The 26,113-nt window shown below is 43.4% G+C and overlaps 1 long non-coding RNA gene across 1 annotated transcript in view; it reads left to right on the forward strand.

The window, feature by feature from the left end:
- Gm27211 (predicted gene 27211) overlaps positions 1–22,982 on the forward strand; it is a 75,640-nt gene extending 52,658 nt beyond the window's left edge. The window contains exon 4 of the long non-coding RNA NR_166650.1: positions 22,754–22,982. This is a non-coding gene — a long non-coding RNA (predicted gene 27211). The remainder of the gene's footprint in view (positions 1–22,753) is intronic.
- The last annotated feature ends 3,131 nt before the right edge of the window (positions 22,983–26,113 follow it).

Here is a 26,113-nt window from a genome sequence, read left to right on the forward strand (position 1 = left end):
CCCTTACCCGGCACTGAGCTCTTGAACTTTTCTATAGTCTTTTGTTACATTTTAAAGTAGAAAATAACTAGAGTTTCCAGGACAGCATTACCTCTTGGTGATCTTATATCTTACTATCTCTTATTAATTTTTACAGTGTCTATGATACTGTACTCCTTTAAAGAGGGCATTGCTATCATAATAATCACAAAATCATTAACTTATTTTGTCTCAGAGCTACCTTCTCTATAGCTTCAAGTGGACATAGAGACAGCATTCATGCTGAGAATGCTGATCTCAGCATGATTTTCAGTTTTTACTAATGCTAGGAAATATTAATCACAGTTGTGCTTTATGTTGGCATCTGTTTATTTAGTTCTCAGGCTTTATGGTGTCTGGAGGGACTGGTTAAAAGTCCCTAAGAAGAGTCAATGTTGATATATCCTTCCCTTTTGCCTCTTAAATTCTGGAAAATAATATGCAGTGTTTGAACGTCTCAGCAGCCTAGCAATGCTTCGTTATTTGTCCAGGAGGATCTGAGATGCTGCAAGTCCTTAGCTGTAGTTACAGTTCCTGCCGCTGCCAGTTATATTAGGGAGAGCGCAGAGTCATGGTGCATTGCTGCTAAAAATAAACCAGACAAAGATCAGCTCCAAGAAGCTGCTGCTCCTGCTGTTGCTGTAGACCCAGGCTTGCTTCGCTCCATCTATACCCAGGAATCCTGAGGTCAGGCACCCAGTTTGGAGCCTTCCTTCCCAACACACACACACAGACGCACAGACACACACACAGACGCACACACAGACACACACAGACACAGACACACACACACACACACACACACACACACAGACACACACACACAGACACCCCTGGGGAGGGTGGAAACAGCAACCTTGGAGACTCAATGCTTTACTGAGCATCTGGGTATGAAATAGATGTCTCTGACTGCTAATTAGGACAGCAGAGCTGCTGTCAGGCCCCATAGCCCCTCTTCCTGACTTCCTTCTTCCATCTTTCCACGTATTTCTGCTCTGTTCTCTAGGTTTTTGACATCACATTCTTAGAGTCCACGGCTGAATTCCGTTTCATATTTAAAGGGCTTGACACTCTCAAATTTGTTGCTGCATACTGGCAGAGATTACAGTATATATATAGGGGTGTACCCGAGGCCACTGAGGTCCTTTCTCCTTCTGTGGGCCTCTGACCATTGCCTATGGGTGCAGAAGTTCTGTGTGACAAAGGACATCATTTACCTTATTTGACTGACACTCTACCTAGGAGCTTCATCAGCTTGGTTGGGAAATGTCAGGAGCTTTGAATAACAGAACTGTTTTCTAGACATTTTAACTCCATTGAACCATTTTCCTGGTACTCGGCCTTTGTGGGTTTCAGGTAGGGATGTGAGGAAATGACTGTAATCTAGGACAAGAGTCTCTTTCTGTTTGAATTCATCTGTAAGACGCTGAGGGAGGGCAGATGTAGTGAGTTCAGAGCCCATTAAACAAGTCTTTTCAATCGCACTTTCTCTGTTCTCAGGCAAGGGGAGTGTGCCAGGCTGAATTTGACACAAACAGTTCTGGCTGATTCTGACAGGCTCTGCAAGGTGGGTTTTGTACGAGTGTTGTAACTAACACATGACCACAAGAAGGTGGCTTAGCAACAGGAACACGTTTTCCCCTTCACAGTTGAATGAGTCGGAGGATAAAAAAAAATCAAGTTGTTGGAAGGTTAGGGTTTCCTCAGAGGGCCCAGAGAGGTTGGGCTCTCTCATTCTCTCTCCCTCCCTCCCCCCTCTTGTATCTGGTGGACATTTCCCCATGTATTCCTCCTCATCTCATCTCTCTGTTTCTCTGTAAGGACACTCACTGGTCATATTGGATTCCACCCTGATAGAGTGTGACTTCACATCAGTAGCACTATATCTGAAATCTTATTTCCAAATAAGATATTTTGGTGGCTAATATTGATGTTACTTGACAAGACCTAGAATCACTTTAGAGACAACCCTCTAGATGCACCCGTGAGGGAGTTTCTAGCTTGAGGAAGGAAGACCCACCCTAACTGTGGTGGCACCAGGCCATGGTCTGGGGTCCTGGACTACATTAAAAGGAGAGAGTATGCAGAACACCATTACTCTCCCTCTAATTCCTGTCTGCTGATAGACTGTGACCAGCTGCCTCCTCCTCCTCCTGCTGCCATGTCTTCCCCACCATGTTCAAGACCATATCCCAAAACTTGGAGCCAAAATAAACCTTCCTTCCTTAAGCACCTTTGTCAGGCATTTTGTCGAAGCTGTGAGAGAAGATGCAAACACAGTAATGTTTATAGTTACTAAGTGTTTAGGACATGAGGGCATTTTTCAGGGGCTATTGCTTAAACTACAGCAGATAGGTAGGCAGATGTGTCTGGTACTGAGTGTTGAACATCTAGGAAAAATTATATAAAAACAATTCCATCTTCTTCATTGTGAGATCATCTAACTTGTAGCTCTCATCAAACAGCAGATTGTTGGTATTTATTTTACATATTCTCCCTCCTGTCTACTTCAATCTTTTCTCCATCAGGAACTCGATTGCATGTGTGCTAGACCAATTGAAGGTGTTTCTCTGTGTCTTAGTTAGGGTTGTATTGCTGTGAAGACACACCATGACCAAGGCAATTCTCATAAAGGAAATCATTTAATTGGGACTGGCTTACAGTTTCAGAGATTTAGTCCATTATCATCATGGGGAGAAGCCTGGCAGGGTGAAGGCAGACATGGTGGTAGAGAAGAAGGTGAGAGTTTTCCCTCTAGATCCATACCCCTGTGGGTCCGGTGAACTCACTGATCTGGACTTGGGTGAGGTCATAGTTTAGGTTTGTTGCCCACTCCCCCATCAGGGTAAATAGGCATCTGTCCACACTTTTTTGCCAGGACAAGTCATGCAGCACTCAGCAGCTCCCTGAGGAAAGAAAGCACACTACATGATGAGTGTGACCAATGGCCACCTAGGCGCATTCTGAGGTGCTCTCCGAGCTCTGACTTTCTCCTGGGTTGAGAATTGATTTTAGTTTGAGAGCTAGGAAGCAGACTGCCTTAACTGCTCAAAGCCCTCCCAGCGTCAATGCTTCCCAACCCTGATTTGACTTACTCCTGCTTTCCATTGGGGTCTTCTCTTACTGAGAATGGGGTATTATCCAATCCACCAAAGGAAACAACAGATAATATTTGCTATTCAGCTATTTCAGTTCATTCTTCAGCACTTATCACAGTGCTTAAAACAGTTTTTTTTTTAAATTCTTGGTGAGTTAATGTGCTCTGAGTATTAAATATTAAATATGTTCTTTTAATTTTATTGTAACAATAGTTTTTTTTCTTTTTAAAGAAAGATACTTTTAGAGAAGTGTAAAAGGCTTGAAATATTAACACTGATTATTTCAAAAAGAGAATGGAGGAAAGGGGAGGATCAGCTCCTTCTAAAGACAGGTTTATTTTATTATTTTAAATTACATATATGGGCTGGAGTGATGGCTCAGCGGTTAAGAGTACTGACTGCTCTTCCAGAGGTCCTGAGTTTATTTTGGTTCATGATTCCAGAGGGATAAGAGTTCAGGATGGGGACAGAGGTGTGACAACAGGATACCGGCATAGTGGCTGGAGTGGAAAGCTCAGTGCTCACATCCTTTGCCATATCCTTGAAGCAGGGACAATGACCTAAAAGGGGCACAAATCACTCAACACTCAAAGCCTGTCCTTGATGACATGCTTCCTATGCACGACCTGACCTTCTAAACCTCCCTAGACTGTACCACCAACTGAAGACCAAGTATTCAAATTCATATGGGGACAGGGATATTCTGATGTAAACACTACAGTGTGTGTATGTCTATGCATGTGAGTGCAGGTGCCTGAGATGGCCAGAAGAGGGCGTCAGATTCCCCTGAAGCTAGAATTACAGGTGGTTGTGAGTCACCTGGCATGGGTGCTGCGAAGTGAACTCAAGGTCCTCTGGAAAAGCAAAAAGTGCTCTTAAGTGCCGAGCCATCCCTCTTGCATCCATAACTCTTTCTTTAGAACAATATTGTTTGGTTTGCTTCCAAAAGTCTAATGCAACCAATAGAATGAAAACAACGAAACTCAACAAAACTTGAATGAGCCTCCAGTGGGAGCCAAGCTCTGAATTGATGAATTAGACAGTGACTCAGATGATCTCTGGTGTTAGGACCATGGCTGCAAGATGGAAGGAGGAAAAACAAGGAGGAGGATGACTGTGATGAACCAAGGGCTCCCACCTTCTACTGTCACTACAGCAGGGACAGCCACAGAGGGTCAATAGGCAGAGGATGTAGCTGCATACCTATAAACTAGCTGGAGTTGACCTCAATGTGTTCCCAGTTTTCTAATCCCCGTGTTTAAGGAAGGGAAAGGCAGCATTACCCCTGGTGATACTCTGACTTTATCTGCCAGCTGTGCCAGGGACAGAGCTGTTCTTCACATTCACAGGCTGCAGCAAACCCTGGACTCCATGTGAGGGCTCCGGCTAGCTGTGGGTTTCCATCAGTCTCAGGGGACCAATCATACTTCTACTTTAGTGCTAGAAGCATGGCACTTAACAAAACAAATAGTTAAATGATGATGTTCTACCCAGGTCACCTTGTATACATGAGTTTAATTGTGATGAACAGTGAGTAGCTCCAGTCAGGCCAGGCCAGCAGCTCTCCAGTTGCCTTGACGTTTACTCTGCCATTTGCCTGTATGTCTTAAGGAGATAGCATCCCTTTGTTTGTGTCTGTGTCTGTGTCTGTGTCTGTGTCTGTGTCTGTGTCTGTGTCTGTGTCTGTGTCTGTGTCTGTGTCTGTGTCTGGTCTGCGTCTGCGTCTGCGTCTGCGTCTGCGTCTGCGTCTGCGTCTGCGTCTGTGTCTGTGTTCTTACTGACCACCTTGCCGAGCCCTTTGTTTGAACCTGGTTGTGATGTTCTTTTGTCTCATGACAGTTTCTGGCCTGTGCTGTCATTTTTACTTGGAACAAGGTCTCTCTCCTGCTCTTATTATTGGTCCCCCTGTTGTCAATTTATATCGGCAGACACCATTGGTGACCCTTCACATCTGTACCCTTAAAGTTATCTCTGTTGGTGGCTTTCTCCTGGGTGCTCACATTAGATATTTTCTCTTGAGTATCCACTTAGAATTATTAAATATTTTATTAATGGTCTCTTTTCTGCTTCTCAGGATGGACAGCCACAGGGAGGATGGGTCAGGGACTATCTTCTTAACACATAGCACCAGAAATAAATAGCAATCTATTTCCTTAAGTATAACTTATAATTCTGGAGTAAAAGGTTTGGGTTTGCTTTTAATGGGCTATAAGACATGTTTTCTCAACTGTCCTGATTTCTAAGATATTCCCCTGTCTCGATTTCAAAGGGAGGTTGAAAGATGAGAGAGATCAAAGACTTCATTGGCCTTGTGGCTGTAAAAGAGCTGCCTTATGGCCAGCCCCCTCATGTGTGTGTGTGTGTGTACATGTGTACGTGTGTATGTGTGTACATGTATACAGAGATCAGGAGTTGACACTTTTTTTTTTCTGTTGCCATCTACTTCCCTTTTTGATTTGAGGCTTTGACTGGACTTAGAGCTCACCCAGCAAGCCTCAGGGAGTCTCTTCTCTCTGACTCCCCACACCATAGGGTGTTGAAAGTTTGTACAAATTTGCCAGTTTAGTCATCTCAGCTCCTCCCTGTACTTTTTGGGTTCCTACAGCCACTCTGTCTGTGCAGGTTGGGCTAGGAAGGTTCGATGTTCTAAAGCAGAGATGCAGTGGTCTGACAGAAGCCCCCACATGGAGGACTGCTATATCTTGGAGAATACCAGACTGTGAGTCTGCCTTTGTTAGGTTCTTGGTGAAATCCGTCTGCCCTGAAAAGGCCTCATATAAAAGGGAGAAAACTTTTTTGGTTAGAAGCATGTGTTGTTAAATATTAAAAGTTTTGACATTCCAGGAGCATGCCCACTGCTTGATAGTGGGTGGGTATTGATGACATTGCATGTTCCGATATTATAGGGCTAGCGTATGCAAACCAAGAAGAATGAAATATGAAAAAATATTGAAATGTCAGACACTTTTTTCAGGTGTGTCTTCTGGGATGTTCTGGGTATGGACTCTATGGTAAGAATTCTAGGGCTGGAGAGATGGCTCAGCAGTTAAGAACACTAGCTGGTCTTCCAAAGGTCCTGAGTTCAAGTCCCAGCAACCACATGGTGGCTCACAACCATCTGTAATGGGCTCCAATGTCCTTTTCTGGTGTATTCTAAGAGAGTAGCTGTGTACTCATATAAATTAAATAAATCTTAAAAAAATTCTATAGTGCTGTGTCTCAGAGAAACCTGGAGGAGAATGAATATTATAAGCATAAAACATCAGGGCATTATGAGATGACATCCCTGGGGCTGGTCCCAGGGGTGGCTGGAGAGGAGTGGAGTGAGCTGAAGTTCTTCCATCCTTAGAGCCATTTAGAAATGGTTTCTAAAGCTCAAGCACTCAGCTTGCTAACAAGCTATGATGGATCCAAAGAGTCTGTGAACTCAGATACAGGGAAGGATAAGGTCATCCCAGGTCTCCAGTGTTGGCCACTAAACTCCATTTCACAACTTGTAAAACACAAGCAGAATATCACGAGTGTTTGATTTTTGTCGGCCTTAATAGTGAGTGGAGCAGAAACCCGGTCATAAAAGTTTATAAGAATACTGTATTTCCTTTATGTTCTTGAACATTTCGGAATAGGAGGTGAAGAATCATGGAAGGTTACACGCGAAAGTCTGGTCAAACTTAAAACATAGAGGAAATGGGTCCTTTAGGGGGACATTGATTGTGGATGTGTTAGATACTTTTCTCATTGCTATGATTGAATTCCTGACAACCTGACCAAGCCAGCTCAGTCAGTCAACAGGTTCTTCAGGGCAGAAGCAAAGATTACAAAGAGAAAAGACAATTAGACAACACTATAGCATGACCCCAGCCAGTTCTGAGGTGGGTTTATTTTTTTTTCCAATCTGCTTTTATACAATTTTAATTACATGCAAGTATTAAGGTCAGTTCCAGGTTGAGGAACAAGCAATAAACACAAATAGTCAAGAAACAAGCAAGGCAATAAACAAAGTCCCATGATCACTGTTTCTAAGAGCTTATCAGCTATGTTCATAGCAGCCTTATTTATAATAGCCAGAAGCTGGAAAGAACCCAGATGTCCCTCAACAGAGGAACGGATACAGAAAATGTGGTACATTTACACAATGGAGTACTACTCAGCTATTAAAAAGAATGAATTTATGAAATTCCTAGGGAGATGGATGGACCTGGAGGGCATCATCCTGAGTGAGGTAACCCAATCACAAAAGAACTCACATGATATGTACTCATTGATAAGTGGATATTAGCCCAGAAACTTAGAATACCCAAGATACAAGATACAATTTGCAAAACACATGAAACTCAAGAAGAATGAAGACCAAAGTGTGGACTGTCCCTTCTTAGAATAGGGAACAAAACACCCATGGAAGGAGTTACAGAGACAAAGTTTGGAGCTGAGATGAAAGGATGGATCATCTATAGACTGCCATACCCGGGGATCCATCCCATAATCAGCCTCCAAACGCTGACACCATTGCATACACCAGCAAGATTTTGCTGAAAAGACCCTGATATAGATGTCTCTTGTGAGGCTATGCCGGGGCCTGGCAAACACAGAAGTGGATGCTCATAGTTATCTATAGGATGGAACACAGGGCCCCCAATTGAGGAGCTAGAGAAAGTACCCAAGGAGCTAAAGGGGTCTGCAACCCTATAGGTGGAACAACAATATGAACTAACCAGTACCCCTGGAGCTCATGTCTCTAGCTGCATATGTATCAGAAGATGGCCTAGTCGGCCATCATTGGAAAGAGAGGCCCCTTGGTCTTGCAAACTTTATATGCCTCAGTACAGGGGAATGCCAGGGCCAAGAAGTGGGAGTGGGTGGGTAGGAGTGGGGAGGGGAGGGTATGGGGGACTTTTGGGATAGCATTTGAAATGTAAATGAAGAAAATATCTAATTAAAAAAAAAGAGCTTATCAGGATGACCAAGATATCTGAGCCTACTTCCCTGTCCTAGATCAAAGTCATATTCTTGCCTGAAGCCTACTTCTTTGTTCTAGCCTAAAATTAGATTCCTGCCTGAACTTACTTCCTTGTCATGGCCCAATGTCAAATTCCTGCCATGTGGCTCTAAAAAGCTCTCTACAACAACCATATACTTAAGGGAGGCCTTTGGTGTAGTGCTAGGCTCCTCCTAGTGCTTTCATCCCTGTCTCTCCAGACCTACTGTTCATCCTACTGCAGCCTGTCTGTGGGCCCTCCTCCTCCTCCTCCTCCTCCTCCTCCTCCTCCTCCTCCTCCTCCTCCACCTCCGTTCCCTGGGGACTCCACCTCTTATTTTGGACCCAGATGAGCTCTTTCCTACTGACCTTCTCAACCATTTCTTCTAGCCCATCTCTGCTGCTCTGTGTTAGCCTCTGATCAGCAGAAGCATTTTCTACCAGGGACCTCCAGTGGCCACACTGAACTAGATGCAGGGAGGTGATTTTCACTATTCTTCCTGTCCCCCATTCTACTCTCTCCAGACTTATTCTTAGTCATTTAGCAGTCTGCCCACAGGAGCCCCTCCTCCTGCTCAACCTCCTCTCTGGAGACTCTGACTCTTGGCAGAGACCCTGGTCTTCAAGCTCTTTCTCATGGTCCCTCTTAGCCATTCCTCCCAGTCCATATCCATCTCACTGTGTCTGGGCTCTCAGAAGCATTATCAGGGACCTCACAGGCACTACACTTGCCTAGGATCTCAAAGGGGCAACAGCTACCAAAGAATGGAACACCCATCCAACAATGACAAGACCAAGCTATGCCAAGAAATGCCTCAAACATCTTAACTCCAGATACCCAGATCCCAGTGTGAAAACACAAACATGAACGTCCAAGAAAGACAAGCTGGGGATTTGAACTCAGGTCTTCATGCTTACTCAGTAATCACTTTACAGTCCCCATGCTGGGCTTTCTCTTATAGATCAGATCTCCCATTCTCTGTCATTGGGTCCACCCAGGACATTCAGTGACAAAGGAGCTGCTGAGGGGAAGTAGCAAGTATGTGACCCTTAAGCTGCTTCTTCCTGCTCCAGTACCCATAGTGCCACCTCAGGTTCCTCCTCCTCACAGTATCTGGTCATCCCTCCTGATTGAAGTTGGCTTGCTATGAACTAGAGAGTCTTTGCAAACCATGCACTCTCTAGAGAGTTAATATCCAAAACTCGCAAGAAACCCTTACATCTCAGCATCAAGAAAACAACAAAGAACTAATGATCATATTGCTGTAAAACGAGTTAAAGATTTGAGGCTAAAGGATATCAAGAGGGCTTGTGGCACAAAACTACATGCCATCCATATTCTTTGCCTCTGAATTGCAGTGGCGTCTCTGGGAGTCTTGTTTAGCTCTCTATATCCCTAAAGCATGCTGGTCATCAACAACAGGGAATTGACCTTGTGTAGCTCTCAGTGAGTGACTCTTTGCCACACAGGCACCTTTGTTCTTGCTGTTGCCTGTGTGTTGGAATGGCTGCCTGCATCTCCCAGGCTGGACAGTTCTCTCTCCTCCTGTGGAAACTCATCATTTCTACCAGCAAATAAGTATCTGACAGAGCTGATTACAATCGGTTTATGGTGAGATGTGTTGCCACATGGTTTCTATGGTTTCAATGAATGCTAATACAATGTTAGGTTTTAGAAAGTCGATGGAGTCCTTAGGACAGAGAAGCTGTTCTTGTTATATGAACCGCAGATGTGTAGCATTTGAGCACACCCGTGACACACCTGTGCACACCCATGGAAATACTTAAAATGCTACTTTTTTCATTTATGAAAATTTCAAGATTCCATTTCAACATTTTTTTTTTAAAGTCACTTATTTTTTCCCCATTAGGGGCACAACTCAACTAAAGTTCAATTCTGATCGTTACTTATCTAGTATACAAAAAGATTCTCCCAAAGTTTAGTTGAATGTAACAAACAGATCATTGAAAATGTCAGCTCCAGGGCCTGGGGAGATGGCTCAGTTGGTTAGGAGCTTGCTGCACAAGTATAAGAATCTGAGTTCAGGCTTCAGCACCCAGTGTCATGCAGGCACTTGTCTGCAATCCCAATGCCAGTGAGGCAGAGACTGAGAGATTCTTGGGCTCCTGGGGGAGCCAGTCTGGCATAATCAGTGAACTCGGGTTCAGTGAGAGACCCTGTCCCAAAACATGAGGTGAAGAGTGATAGAGAAGGCACCCAACTAACCTATGGGTCTCACATGTGTGCACTTATGGGTACACACACACACACACACACACACACACACACACACAAATAGACACGAGAGAGAGAGACAGAGACAGAGAGAGGAGGGTGGGGGAGGGGAGGAGGGAGGAATGGAGGGGGACAGAGTGTCATTTGCCAATATTTGCTCAAACTCCCACCCAAGTGTATTGCCAGTTTCCTGCTTGCCCAGTGGCAATGGGCAAAGCCTGACATAAGCATTTGCCACAAAGTGTGCTTTGAAGGTTTTGAAATTTGTGTTAATTTTTAGTCATTTAGAAAGAAAAGAATGGTACCTACTGGAGAAATACACTAAAACCAAAATCTTCTTTCTACCCAGGAATCTTGCTCTTGAGGGTGATGAGAAGGAAAAGGCTTTTATTACTAAGAACAAAGCCAGAATGTGGGATATACCACAAGAATTCACCGAGAGACTGCAAAGGCAGGAAGGCAATTCAGTCCTAGACAGCCAAGCAGATACAATGCAGTCGGAACAGTCTCTTAAGACAAACATCTGCTTCTCAAGTAAGAGGACTGGACGGTAGCCCTGACACCCATGGTTCATTTCCATCCTTCGCCAGGAAGGAGGAGTGGCCATCTGCCTTGGGTACTTAGCTTTAGACACAGAACAGACAAACGGTTATTTTTGATAACAAGAAGTAGTTTTGCAATTTAGAGCAAGGAGCCCCTTGAGTTAGGGTCCTGCTTCCAACAGAAGGCAAGACAAGGGCACCATCTTTCTTGATGTCTAATTCAAGATGATATCTCCCAGACTCTTGAGAAAACATTCATAAAATATACACAAGGCCAACAGGCAAAAGGCCAACTTGGTCTTCTAAAGTGTGAGTATGTGTGAGTGCACATAGATATGTATATATAAGTATAAATATATTTATATATAAATAAGTATAAATACATAAGTATATGCACATATATATGTATATATGTGCATATATATATACATACACACACACATACTATATATATATATATATATATATATATATATATATATATATATATATATATATATTTAAAAGCTTTCTAAGGTAAGTTTTTTTTCTAAGCTTTCCCCTCTGTTCCCTTCCCTTCCTTCCCTTTGAGATAGTCTCTTGTTTCTCAAGCTGGCCTTAAACTTAAACATGTAGTAGAGGATGTCCTTGAACTTCTGACCCTCCTGCCTTCAACTTCCAAGTGTTGAGACTATAGGCACATGTCACCAAGACCAGTTTATGTGGTTTATTCTGTATAAAATCCAGGGTTTCATGCATGCTAGACAAACACTATACCAACTGAGCCACATTCTCAGGTCTTAGGTATATATTCTTGGAAGGAGTAACTTCTTTTTGATCCAGGGTAGTTATTGCAAAATTTAAGGTTGTGTGGTCATTGTCCTCTGAGTTCTGATGTTCTCAACACCATTTAATCAATGCTTTATTTACTGTTAGAGTAAGTCCTCTCCAAAGATATTTCTTCATGCTTTCAAAGAGAGACTCATTTCGTGTAGGAAGTTGTGGCTTTCTCAGCTTGCCCTGGCCAAATGAGACATCCTTATTGCTGATTTCCAATGCCACTATGTAGATTGTGCTTGTGAAGTTTATATTCTCTATCTACGGTTTGCTAACCCTAGGCAAGTCATACCTGTTCTCAATGTGCCTGGGTTTTGCATTTCTTCAGTCAGTCTTCTTTACCCTCCTGAGTCAGGCAGCAGCATTCTGCATGTGTGCCTGGAGCCTGTGGAGGCCAGAAGGCAGCACTGGATCCCCTGGGACTGGAGTTAAAAATGGTTGTGGGTAACCATGTAGTTGCTGGGAGCTGAACCCGGGTTCTCTGGAAGAGCAGTAAGTGCTTTTAACTTATGAGCTATCTCTTTAGCACTGCCCCCCCCTTTTCTTTTAAGGCTTAATAGAACAACTGGACAACAAGGAAACAGAATACTTATATTAATAACAGAAACAGGGAAAGATGTGTATGCCAATCAACAAATCAGAGACCCAAAGGGACCAATACAGGTGTGTTTATAAGAACCAGGAACCAATAAAATTGATAGTAAATTCATTAAAAGGATAAGTTTTAAAGCATAGCTTGTTTTAAAAGCCCTTTGCAATTGATCATTCTGCCTGTAAATGAACCTGAAAATGGCCGAGAAGCAGCTGTGCATAGAACTCTCAATTTGAGGCTAAAAAGTCACAGCATTGACTCTATCCAAGGGGTCTGTGCTAGAGGTCTCCTTCTAGCCCAGTTATGGTTGTGGTTTGACTGGAAAGTCAGTAGGCAGCTCTTATTTCTTCCTAGGGAAGGAGACTGGGGAAACAGTCCCTGGGTTTAAAAGTAAGTTTTAGAAACACAAAACCAAAATTCTTCCTCGGACCCTCGGTGCTTTTTGGATGGTGAGGAGGGCCCATCTAAAGCTCAGGAACTCAGAGATACGATGGAGGAAGTTAGGACAGCCAGGGCTACACAGAGAAATCCTGTCTCAAAAAACAAAACAAAACAAAATAAAACAAAACCTTCCAAACAGGGGATTAGCCTTTTGTTTTGTCTTAGAATGAATCTCCCTCTCTGGGGTGGGTATGTTTTTCCTGCTGTGGGTCCTCTGTGGGTCAAAGCTGTCACTTAATCTCATTGCTCTTGGCATTGCTATGGCTTGGTGTGTGGATCTGTTGGCTTTTATCCCTTGGGTGTTTTGCTAACACCTGGCTTGATCTTTTCTCTGGGAATCCGAGTACATTATATATAGATACAACATATGGTCCCCTACACAGAGTGCTGCCTTTTTAAAGGAGATCGCTGAGAAGATACCCTTCTCAGCACCGTCGGCTGTCAATCATCTTGAAATTCTCACATTTGGACAAAGTGTGAATTTATCTTAAAGTGGGCATATGTTAGCTGTTCAGTTAATTCATCTGTTAAGCAAACATTTGTCAAGCATCCCTCGCATTCCTAGGCACAGAAGGATATAGAAACTGACAGGGAACAAAGAGGGCCGTGGCTCTCGAGTGTGAAACGGCGGAGGCCTGTGGAAACAGGAATCCATCAGTGTAAAGGCTCAGAAGACAGCAAAGTGAGGTGGTAGATAAAGTGCTGGGGGGTGGCATCGTGGAAAGCACATGGGTTGGACAATCTGCATAGCTGGCTTTGAAGAAGTCATGTTTTGAGCTAAGCCCAGGGGAGAAGCAGGCAGCCCTGGGAGACTTGAGGACATAATGTCAGGGTAAGAATTGTCCCTGATGGAGCCGGATGCAAGATGAGCCGCATGTATTTGAGAGAGCATATGTCAGGATGGCCGATGCTAGTGAATGAGTGTGCAGAAGGAGATGGGATCTGAAAGGCTGTTCCCACGTGACCTTAACTGTAAGCCGCTGAGAAGCATGGGCTCAGACTGGCTCAGACAGTAGGGACACATCTAATCTCACAGAGGAATGTCAGAGTAGTACAGGCTCCAGGGCTGAACAGACTCAGTAGTAGCTCATGTTTTCCCAGCTCTTGCGCTGTCATCTTTTGATCACATCTTTCACGGCCTCAGGTTGGCTGAGATCGATTTAGTATCTGTTAATGCATTAATGCAACGACCTGTGTGCCTTCTTTAACGGTAGTTAATTCTTCTGATGTACTTTCAGAGACCATTGGTAGCTGTGTTGAGTGTTTCTTCCTGGTTAATGCTAAGGAACTAACTAACTAACTAAAACTAACTTACTGGCTAACTGTTATAGGCCATCTGGAAAAAATGTATATATCTCTTTCTAAACACAGCTTGGGTCCTGGAGAAAGAGTTAGAACTTGTCACGTGACCATGTGGAAGAGACTTGGAGCTGAGATAGTGGGCAGGACCTCACCTTGGCCAGGCTGCTTAATTATGCATATATCTTACCTTCTACCTAAACTTTATCCTCATGCCAGGATGCTAGAGATGAACTTGGGCCCTTGCTGGATTACCCTTTTCCCAGTGTGACTACATTAAACACATCTCCTTTTCCTAATTTTCACTGTTAATTTGGCTTGTTTAATTGACTTATTCAGGATGGGTTGCTAAAACTGGGTTGTTGAGGCCCAGGCTGTGACCTCCCCACTGCCCCAAGACAGGTAACATAACTACTTACTATGTAGGGATGGGTTAACACATTCAGTTTTTGACCTGTGGTGCTGGGAATAGCAGTGTGTATTCCTTAGGACTCATTAGGAATGCACGCCTGAAGGTATCCGGAACTCTGGGGAACTGAGCCCAGTTATCAGGTGTTTCTTAGGCCAGCGACAAAATTCTCATGCATACTAAAAAAGTCTTAAGTACATATTCTATGTAAAAATAAGTCATAGGCTTGCAAGGTCTGTTGAGAATTATGATAATCCCTTAGCCCTTCCTCCTTCCCATCTAGCATGAGGAGCTGCATCCAGTCCTGTCTCCTTAGGCTCCTCTTCAGCAAGCGCTTCTCAGATTTTCCTGTTTTGCGATTTTGACGCTTTGAAGAACACTCACTGGACGGGTATATGTTAAGATCTTCCATAGTGGCATTTCTCTAACATTAAATTCATGATTAGGATAGGGTTTGCAGTTCTGGGAGGGACAGCACAGATCTTGAGTGCTCTTTTCTTCAAGGGTCTGACTATCACCAGGATTCATGAAGTTCACCTTGATCTCCTGGCTTGAATTCGGTGTGTAAGATTTCTAAGCAGGAGACCTATGTGGCATATTTGAAATTTTTCCGCATGAAAAGTTGGTTTCCTTTCACTTATTAATTTATGCAATATTGACTTACAAAAGTGGACCTGCAGGTTTTAAACTTTAGGTTATAAAATCCAATTTTACCTTAGTTTGTTGCTCAAATGATTTTAGCATTGGTCATTGGGAGTTCTATCTGGCTCCTCTGTCCCTTTGGTCTATTATATGAGTGTGTATGCATGGCATGTGTATATATTGTGTATGCATGTACATGTATATTGTATGTATGTGTATATATGTATGTGTATAATATCTTGTCTGCATGTATTCTATGTATGTGTTATATGTATATATTTGTGTATGTTGCATGCATGTGTATAGGTTGTGTTTGTGTGTGCATATGTATGTGTGTATTTGTTGTATGTACGGGGGCATATGTATATGCATATATGTTGTATGTGTGTATGTATATATGTTGTGTGTTTGTATGTTTGCATGTGTGAGGTATATATGTTAATATATGTGGTGGGTGTATATGTTATATGTGTGTGTTAATTCTCCTTTCTTTATGGCACTACAAGATGCTCTAGGCTCATTTCTCATATTTCCTGTTCCAGTCTTAGAATCATCCATTTGTCACTTGTTTGACAGATATCAATTTATGTTTATAGTCAGAAGAAAGAATATGTTGGAGAATTTGTGCCTTCTAGATTCTATTTAGATACCTAAAATCATTGTATGTATGACCTGAGAGAGGAAGTGAGATTCTCTAGGGTGATAAAGAGGACTAAGTGGGGGATGGGATGGAGATGAGAAATGGTAGGGTGGAATGTGCTGAATTTGTAATATAAACTTATGTGAACATGTCTCTGTGCAGCCCAATGCCATATGCAACAGATATTAAATAAAACTAGAAAGTGCATTCCACAGGAAGCTGTAAAGGCCACCATAGGGAAATGCAGGCTGAGTGAAGGGTAAGATGTCATTCCAAGTGTAATCAAATGCCACATGCTGGAGATGTGCTCTTTTATCAACCTATCTTTGATCTATTTACTGGTAGGATTTTACATTAGGGCGAGCAAGGTTAAAACCCAAAGAGGTGATGTAGGAGCTGAGGGCATGAGTGCAACGATGGAGCCTTATCCTGAGGCAGTTGTGATAAGTCCTGTGAGGCACTGTGAATTGGCCAGCTTGCATCCCATGGCTGGGACCTGAAGTATCAGGCTGTGGACTGATGGATGGCAGGTAGGGTGAGGTCAAGAGAGGAAGGAAACAAACCGAGGCCAAGAACAACTGCTGAGCGAGTTTAGGAAACTCAGAGGCTCAGGCTTTAGGCAGACAACTAAGGGTTGTAAGTCTATTAAGTTTGAAGTATATTAAGTTTGAACTTCACATTAAGATCAATAGCAAGGCACTTTAAGTAGACCCCTTCCAGGTTTGCAAATGGTCCTCTGTTTGAATCTGGGGTGAGCTCAGGGTTAGAGAGGTGCATTTGGGAGTGCTTGGCATCTAGATGGTGTCTGGGTCTCTGTGATATTCCTCTTGAGCAAAGGTTTTAATTAAGTAGGTAAGTAGGTGAAGAATAACTGTCAGAAAGCAGATAGACTCAAAAATGAAAGCCATGAAGGAATCATAAGGGGATCGATTCCACACAGGAGCCTGGCATTATGGCAGCCAGGAGAAAGACATCGTTGGGAAGGCGGTGGTGGCAACTGTAGACTTCTAGAGGGACTCAGGAAGACAGAGGCTGAAGATGGTCCCTTGACCTTATGGTTTCTTTCCACAGTTGAACATTATTCCTTTGTCTTATTGGGGAGGGAGAATTTGGTAATTTTGACCAGAGTTATTTCTCTGTGATGGGGGAGGAAATCAGGTTGGTCGTGTTTTGTAAATGTTAGTCATAAAGATGTGGGAGTGACAGGTGGAAACACTTTAAATCAATTGATGTGTAAAGATCTCAGAGTAATGCTAAGATCTCATGCTAAGGCAACGAGACCACCAGAAACATTTTCAGATGTGAAATATTTGAACATACGTATCTGTCGGTGGGAATGGGGCACCTGATAGGCAATAAAATGCTAACGTAGAGATGGAGATTATCATTCACGCCGTGACGACAGGAAGGAGAATGGAGTCTGAATAGAGGGCGGTTCCAAGAGCTGGAGAGAATAGCTGGATGCCAGAGATAAACTCTAGCTTAATTCTTAAAATTGGATTTGGGCTTGTTCCAATTCTGATTCTTCAATTTGAATCTGTCCTGGTGGACATTGTTTTCCTTAAGGGTCATTGACTGAAGGATAAATTGTTGAACAGACCCCCCCCAGCCCCCAGCCCCCCCCCCCCCCCCCCCGGAAAAAAAAGTGCAAGTAAAATGTACTTAAACTGAAAACCAGCCTGGCTCCTGAATTTGCAGGAATGAATTATAACAAGCCAGCAGAAGCAGCATAAACAAGATGAGATACAACCGAAGAAAAGCAAGTGCCAATTGTAATTGGTTTTCTGGAGGAGAGAGAGCTTGGATCAGTTTGAAAGACAAGGAAGGTAGAGGAAGGTTAATTGGAGATGGTTATTTATAGGTTTATGTCTCTTACATTTTATGTATGAAAATCATCACATTCTGGTGTTTTTTTTTTTTTTTTCAGAAACACATTGACATTATCACCCTTGAAAACTTTCCCCATGACACTCTAGGACAGGAGTGAGCCAGCTGCACTGACAACATAGCCCGAGGGAAGAGAAAGAGCAGGGCAGCTACCCAGCTGGTGTAGGGTACGCCCACTCCATGCATGAGACAAAGAAGTTACGCCCCATTCCCTGTGCCCACCGGAAGCCTGAGCCTCTGCCACAAATCACTGGGATTTCTCTTAAGAGAAGGAATGTTGCTGTGTTAGGGAGGGAGTCAAAGAGAGAATGAGTAACTTGGGGTATTGGAATTGTTCTCCTGTTTTGAACAGTGTTGTTTTTTCTGTTCGAATATCAGCTTTGTTTCTCTTTATTTAGCTCTGAAAAAGTTTCAGTTTAAAAATTATTTATTTTAATGTTTAGTTATGGTTTATTAATTGGGTTAAAGAAATTCATATATGTGTTCTGCATTCATTTCTCTTTTCAAATTGTGTGTGTGTGTGTGTGTGTGTGTGTGTGTGTGTACTGGCTAGTTTTGTGTCAACTTGACACAGCTGGAGTTATCACAGAGAAAGGAGCTTCAGTTGAGGAAATGCCTCCATGAGATCCAACTGTAAGGCATTTTCTCAATTAGTGATCAAGGGGGAAAGGCCCCTTGTGGGTGGGACCATCTCAGGGCTGGTAGTCTTGGTTCTATAAGAGAGCAGGCTGAGCAAGCCAGGGGAAGCAAGCCAGTAAGAACATCCCTCCGTGGCCTCTGCATCAGCTCCTGCTTCCTGACCTGTTTGAGTTCCAGTCCTGACTTCCTTGGTGATGAACAGCAGTATGGAATTGTAAGCTGAATAAACCCTTTCCTCCCCAACTTGCTTCTTGGTCATGATGTTTGTGCAGGAATAGAAACTCTGACTAAGACAGTGTGTGTGTGTCTGTGCATGAGCGTAGTGCCCACAGAGGTCAGAAGAGAACATTGGATTCTGAGGTCTCTGTGGTTTGTGATGTAACACACCTTGTAGGTATGTCCAACCTTTTGACATAGTGACATGATATTATCTACAAAATCCACACCCAACAACCGTATTCCAGGAATGAAACTAAACCAAAGCAGAAACCAAATTAAAACCAAGACCAACCAACCAACCAACCAACCAAAAAAACCAAAGCAAAAACAAAGAACAAACTCTTGCAAGCATTCATATTGTCATAAGTATTTTGAGCTTTGGTCTAGTCGATTTTCAGTCATAAGTGGCCCAGGGCTAAGGGTTGGAAACACCTCTGAGTAATTATGGTGGATACACTCAATTCTGGAGGAGACCCCTGGCCCCCAAAATTCATTGTCTACTGCTCATTCCCCAATCCCCCTTCTCATTTAGAATTCATGCTTTTTAACATTTTCTGTGAGAAAGAAATAGCTATGCTCTGACTTCACCTTTCCATTTGTAGGTGTGTAGACACAAAATCTTATACTGACATACCATACTGGATGGGCGGGTATTGTTTAAATGTATGTGTTGGTCAGCTTCTCAGAGTAGAATGAATGTCTGTGTGCGTGTGTGTGTTTTGTGTATGTGTACGGCATAGAGACTTTTTCAAAAAAGATGACATGAAAATCAGCAACATGTCATGTGTTAGTTCTTTCTCTTCTACTATTGTAATATTGTTTGTGTTAATATCAAACTTGCAAAAGATGAGTTACATGGGCAGCACAGAGGGAAAAATTATTATGGTGTGAAAATTATGGTATAAGGAAGACAATCCCTTGGAAGAAAAATATTATACAGTCATAGTAAGACTTCAGTGAGGTGTGTATGGGGGGGAAACTGGAAGTAATGTTATATGGAAGGTTGTGGTATTGATTTACTTTTAGTTAGAAAATATTACGTTTTATACTTGTTTTGGAAGTAAAAACAGTAATTACCAATTAATGTGACTGACAGGGTCAATGGCTTCTTACTGCCATAGATCTAGAAACTTCTCTGAGGTGAAAAAAGTGAGTTTTGTGTTGATGGGTGCTTATGCATACCTCTTAACCTTGCTTGGATTCTGCATCTGTATCGAGGGGACCCTCCTAGCTCTCCTGGTGGTCAGTGTCAGATGGTGATGTGTGGTCAAGGAGGCAGAATGCTGAGAAGGAGGGAATAAAGAAGGGAATAGCAGATAATGGGACTTGTGCAGAAAAATAGGCTTAGTGTGGTTTTAAAAAGTAGAAGTCACATTCTAACAGGTCAAAGAGTACAGCGCAAATTTCCAGGTTCTTAGGAAACCTTCCATCTCTTCTGTGCCACCAGTGGCCAAAGGATCCTCAGGGAGTGGTGGCACACTTTCCTGGACCTGGATGCCCCAAGCTGTTATCTTGTTGCTCCTCAGTGCTTTGGGATAGGGGTTCAGTCCGAGGTCACAGCTCTAGAATCCCTGGGCACAACTGAGGTACATTTTGTTCAATTCCCTGATTTCACAAAAGGACAATATTGACAGTAATGAAAGGCAAAACGGAGGAGGTATTGAGGTAGGGACAGAGGCAGCTGTGGTCTAGTTTCCTGCCTAGCTTTCCTAGGTCTCTGTTTTAGGGCTTCTTTTGCTGTGATAAAGCATCATGACCAAAAACAACTTGAGGAGGAAAGGGCTTATTTGGTTACACTTCTACATCATAGTCCATCAACAATGGAAATCAGGGCAGGAACTCAAACAGGATAGGAACCTGGATGCAGGGGTCATGGAGGAGTGCTCCTTACTGGCTTGGTCATCATGGCTAGCTCAGTCTGCTTTCTTATTTTTATAAGAAATCTTATAAAGGGATTTTCTCAATTATGATCCCCTCTTCCCAGATATATCTAGGTTTATGTCAAGTTGACAAAAGCCAACCAGCATAGTCTCTATCAGGGTGTCCTACTGATGGATAGGATCGGAAAGGCAGATTGACAAGGGAGCCGAGGGTGGGAAGAATAGAAAAAAGATCTGACTCCCACAGGCAATGAGCAGTCAGGGAGACTGTCGCTCAGAGCTGGCACCACCTGCCCTTCTCTTGTTTCTGCTCTAAGAGTCTTTCTTCCTCCTTGGTTATTAAGAGCAGGGAAGATACATTCTCTCATTGTGCGTAAGAGGCACAAATGGTCCCTGGCTCTTATAGCCTTTCACACCCTGGAGGTGGAACCCCAGTGTCTCTGTCTCCAGTTCGTCCTATGAGGCTAGGTTGCAGTATCACTTTCCCAGCAAGAATAAAATGGGATGAGGGATAAACTTTCAATATTCTAGGGAGAATGGGAGAAATGAAAGGCACAGACTCAGCTCAGAAGGAGCCACAAGCTGCTCAAGATGCGAGCGCATCACATCTTTATTAAATGCATCCATCATCAAGCTCCATAAGAGCCTTTGTGACGTCAGCCTGGATGCTGCTAGATTTCTTGGGCATTTCAGCTTAATCTTAAAGGAACTAAGAGACTCACTTTGCAATACACGTGTGGATGGATGCTTTATTCTATTAGTCATAAATGCAAAGTTCCTTCCTTCCTTCCTTCCTTCCTTCCTTCCTTCCTTCCTTCCTCTCTCTCTCCCTCCCTCCCCCTCACTCTTTCTTTTCTTTCTTTTTGGTTTCAAGATAAGGTTTCTTCATGTAGTCCTGGCTGTCCTAGAACTTGCTCTGTAGACCAGGCTGCCTTCGAACTCACAGAGATCTACCTGCCCCTGCTTCCTGAGTTCTGGGATTAAAGGTTTCCCCTGTCCCCGAAGTTCTTTCTTAATTAGGAATTCTTGAGAGACTGTTTTAATGTTTTATACAGAAAATTAGTGATTGCTATATCTTATCAAGTTGAGTTTATCTCTTTTTCTGGAATGCTAATAAAATACTGATGCTGTTAGTCTCCTAAACAGCTGTAGGCTAATCAGCTCTCTTTGGGCATCGGTCTTCAATTGGGAACCTCCCTCGTCATATTTACTGCCAAGCCACACTTCCCTTGTTATGTAGGGATGATATCTTCAATGCAATCAACACCTATCAATGTAACAAACCCACTAATTAGAGCTACTAACCTGACAACCCTGGTTTGTAATGAATCCTTGCTGCTTTATCATGTTTCCTATTTCACTCTTTGCATGCCTGTCTCAGAATTCCGTGGGTGAGAGCGATAAACACACTTGGTGTTCAGCTCTCGGAAAACAACAGATGACGCTTCTTTCTTCCAACAATTAGAACTGTTTTTGTTCTCTGAGAACCTATAGGCAAGGTCTTCTCATCATTATGAATTTCTAAAATGAATTATAAAAGGCATGATCATATGTTATCATACCACATCACAACCTTGTGTATTGGCAATAGAAATTGGACTTTAAGTTTGTGGTTGATAGACTTATTTTTGGCACTACTGACAGGAAAGCCGGAACTCGAATGTACCCAGGATGCTGTCAGGGACCAAGGCTGCTTCTGTCATTTGTCTTCATTTTGGAGGGGGAAAGATGGCTCCTTCCCCTTTGGCTTAAAATGAAAACAAAACCAAGCCTTTTCCAAGTCTGTTTACAGTGTTGGAGATTAACCTAAGGATGTCCTGCGAATCCACCAATGAGCTGGGCTCTCAGCCCCGCCTTTTGGCTTTGAACATCTGGGGCAGGGAAGATGGGGCTATGCCTACTTTCTGCAATGTGATTGGAACAAATGAACATATGTAGTCTACTTTTGTCGCAGGATTGGAGTCATTATAACTTTTAATTTAAAACCGGAAAAAGTCAGGCAAGGAATGGTAGTTCGTTGGTAGAGCGTTTGCTTAGTGTGAATGACACCCAGGGTTTGATCCCCAGGTGTAGTGATGTACCACTTGGCAGCCCAGCACCAGGGATATAGAGGCAGGAAGGTCAGAAGTTCAAGGTCATCCTGGGCTATATAGTAAGATCCACACCAGCCTAGGCTACATGGAACTGTGTCTCAAAACCAAATCAAACCAACCAACCAACCAACCAAAAAACCAAACCAAAATAAAAAACAAATCCATAATCTGGAACAAACCAAAACAAGCAGAAACACCTCACTGATTTCCAGTAAGTACCACGAAAGAAATAAGACCTTTCAGATTTAATTTATAATTTTCAGTTTCATTCTCATTTGAAGCTATGTTTTACCTCAGTTAAAGGATGTTTTTTCTTATTTCACTCAGGTGACTCTTGTCTCTCCTCATCCCTGAGCTCAGCTGGTCCTTCCATAGAGTGGCATCTGCATGGTGTGGTCTGCTTCACCTCTGCCAAGTTTGTTGGAGTAGTAAAAAGGCTTACCACAGCTCCTGGACTCAGTCCAGTGAACCACAGTTTTTTGGGCTAGGTACTTAGAAATGCATTTTTAATATGCTGGAAAAGTAAATGCCATGGCCATTAAACTTTCAGAACCACCGTCTTAGAGAGTCATTTTACACGGAAAACAAATTTGTTCTCTCAGTTGAAGCTCCTTCCAGGTCAATAGTACTCTGGGAGAAATGAAGCAAGAGTCTCACCCGGTGTTACAGCAAAGGGCTTCCCTAGCAAAGTCCCGTCCTGTGTTGCAGCAGAAGACTTCCCTAGTAAGCGGTCCCACACTGTGCTACTTGCTAGGGTCAAGGGGTCCCCTAGCAAGAGGTCCATCCTGTGCTACACCAAAGGGCTTCTCTTCTGTCCTTTGGAAAGTGGTTTTATATTTCCTGGAAGCCCCTAGAACAGTGATTCTCAACCTTCCTCAACGACTTCCAGCCATAAAATTATTTTTATATTTTCATTGCTACTTCATAACTGTAATTCTGCTACAGTTAAGCATCATAATGTAAATATCTCTGTTTTCTGAGATGGTCTTAGGTGACCCTTTAAAAGGGTTGTTAGAACTCCAAAGGGGTCACAGCCTACAGGTTGAGAATAATAGTCCTAGAGTGATTTGTGTTAGCAAATGTGGTTAATGGAAATGTTTTGCTCTTGAGGTAATACAATGCATAGCTGTGGGTGAGGTTAAAATGCTTAGAGCCTCATGCATTTGTTATATGGACCTAGAGCTACTACACACAAAGCCTGGGGCCTGGGTGTTTAACTCATCCAGATCTGGGAAGATGCTGTAACAAAAGGAAACGTGAAGGTGCTGGAAAGTTGTCATTTGAGAGAGCTTGCTGCTCTTCCACTGGTCAGGTGTTTGATTCCCAGCTATGTCAGGCAATGCCCAACTGCAGGCAGCTCCAGTTCTAGGGGTCCAACACCCTTTCTGGCCTCTGTGAGCACCCGTACACATGTGCTCATGCACACACATGCACACACATGCTCACACACACATACCCACCCAGACCCACACATGCGCACACGCGCACACACATGCATATACAGATACACACATACTTACATACACACACACACACACACATGCACATACAGACATGGACATACATGCATACATACACACACATGCACCTACAGACACATACATACACACATGTACACATAGGCATATAACACATAAATTTAAAAATAAATCTAAACAAGAGACACAAAGCTTTCTTATGTGGGTAGGAGGAAGGGGAAGGGGGATGAGTTGAAGGGCTAAGAGTGGGAGCACAAAGAGCACAAAGAGTTAGCAACTGACTAGGTGAGAGAACCAGAGAGAATGTGGCTAAGGTAGGAGAGTTTTTTTGAGCTCTGTTCTGTTCCTCAGGAGACGTTGCACAAAAGCCAAAGCCTTCCTTCAGGTGACATCACTCCCTGAAGCTGAGCAGCACCTCTCGGCTTCATGACTTTGTGGCTGTAAGGGCTGTAAGTGGCTTTCACACTCTTGTTTTCCAGTACTCCCCATCCTGTTGGGATTCACTCAGCACTACCTCACTACCCTTGCTAACTGCAAAAATGACATACACTTAAGAACACCTCTGACCTTAGATGCGGTGATGATCAATTTTTGTTAACCTGACTCAGACCTAGACGTACCTTGGGAGAGGGAACCTCAGCTGAGGAACTGCCTCCATCAGACTGCCCCGTGGGCATGTCAGCGAGGCTTATTCTTGATTTATGACTGATGTAGGTGTCATCTGGACAGGTGGTCCTGGGGAGTATAGGAAAGCCTGCTGAGCAAGTCAGTGAGCAGTGTCCTCATTGGTTCCTTTCTCTGTTCCTGGTTGAGTTTCTGCCTCGCTTCCTGCAATGATGGATTGCAATGAGACATGCAAGCCAAACAAACCCTTTTCTCCCCAAGTTGTTTTGGTCATGGTGTTTATCACAGCAACAGGATGTAAACTAAGACAGATGTCTTGGCGCTTCTAAACTCTGATGCCTCACTGAAATACTTGCCTTGTGGATTTGCCTTCTCTCTTGAATTCTGCTGACCTTTCTAGCTACTTCTGGATCTTGACAGCTTCTCTTTCACCAAAAGCTTTCAAATACGAGAGCATCATTCAGTCTCCTGCCACTTCCCCCTTCTTCTGTCTCCTCCTTACTTGAAACTACATGTTTCTGAGGCTTATAGACTAGAGTGGAGCCACAGCTCAGAGCTACAATAGATGTCTCCAACACACCAAGAACAGACTTCTTGACCTTGACCATGTCAGGAAACCCTGGAAGAGGTTCTTGGCTGATGAATAAAGATAAGATGTTTATGATCACACCTGACACAGCCACTTGCCAAGGCACCTGTCGTCATCCATCACTCGGCTGAGAGTGGAATTAAATATAAAACCACTCAGTGTACCCTAAGCTGGAAGGTTCCGGCTGCCAAGAAGTGGTGGCAAGATGACAGGGTTGGAAACAAAGGTGCCTTTGGGAGTTAGGCCTAGAATAGATGAGTGTAGGCAGTCTCCCCAGGAGACACAGCGGCTCCAGGGAAGGCTGGGGTTACAGCTCCCCTCCCTCAGATGTCCCGGGGGAGCAATGGCTCAATTATGGCAATTGTGCTCCTCCCTCTAAGAAGCATATCCAGAGCTTTGAGCTCCTCCCCTAGTATGTAGACCCACAGCACTATGTTCCTTTTGCACTCTTGTAAAAAATCCACTGCCCACTGCCTGCACTAAAGTTTGAAGTGGATCATTAAGTGTCTTCTATTAGTTTGATAATTTTAGATCTGGAATGTGTAATAATACATTTTAAGTCTTTTGTGTGTGTGTTTTTTCGAGACAGGGTTTCTCTGGAACTCACTTTGTAGACCAGGCTGGCCTCGAACTCAGAAATCTGCCTGCCTCTGCCTCCCGAGTGCTGGGATTAAAGGCGTGCGCCACCACACCTGGCTCATTTTAAGTCTTTAAAAACTTATTCAGGGGTGTGTGTGTGTGTGTGTGTGTGTGTGTGTGTGGGTGTGTGAGAGAGAGAGAGAGAGAGAGAGAGAGAGAGAGAGAGAGAGGTGTGTGTGTGTGTGTGTGTGTGAGCAGTGCATAGCTGACAGAGGCTAAATGAGGGCATCAAATCTCCTGAAACTGGAGTTACAGGAGGTTGTGCACCACCATATGGGTGCTAGGAACCCAGCCTGGTTCCTCTTCAAGAGCGGCTAGTGTGCCTAACTTCTTAGCCATCTCTCCAGCCCCTTGAGT

This window comes from Mus musculus, chromosome 9, assembly GCF_000001635.26.
Source record: "Mus musculus strain C57BL/6J chromosome 9, GRCm38.p6 C57BL/6J".
In the NCBI taxonomy this organism is placed as follows: domain Eukaryota; kingdom Metazoa; phylum Chordata; class Mammalia; order Rodentia; family Muridae; genus Mus; species Mus musculus.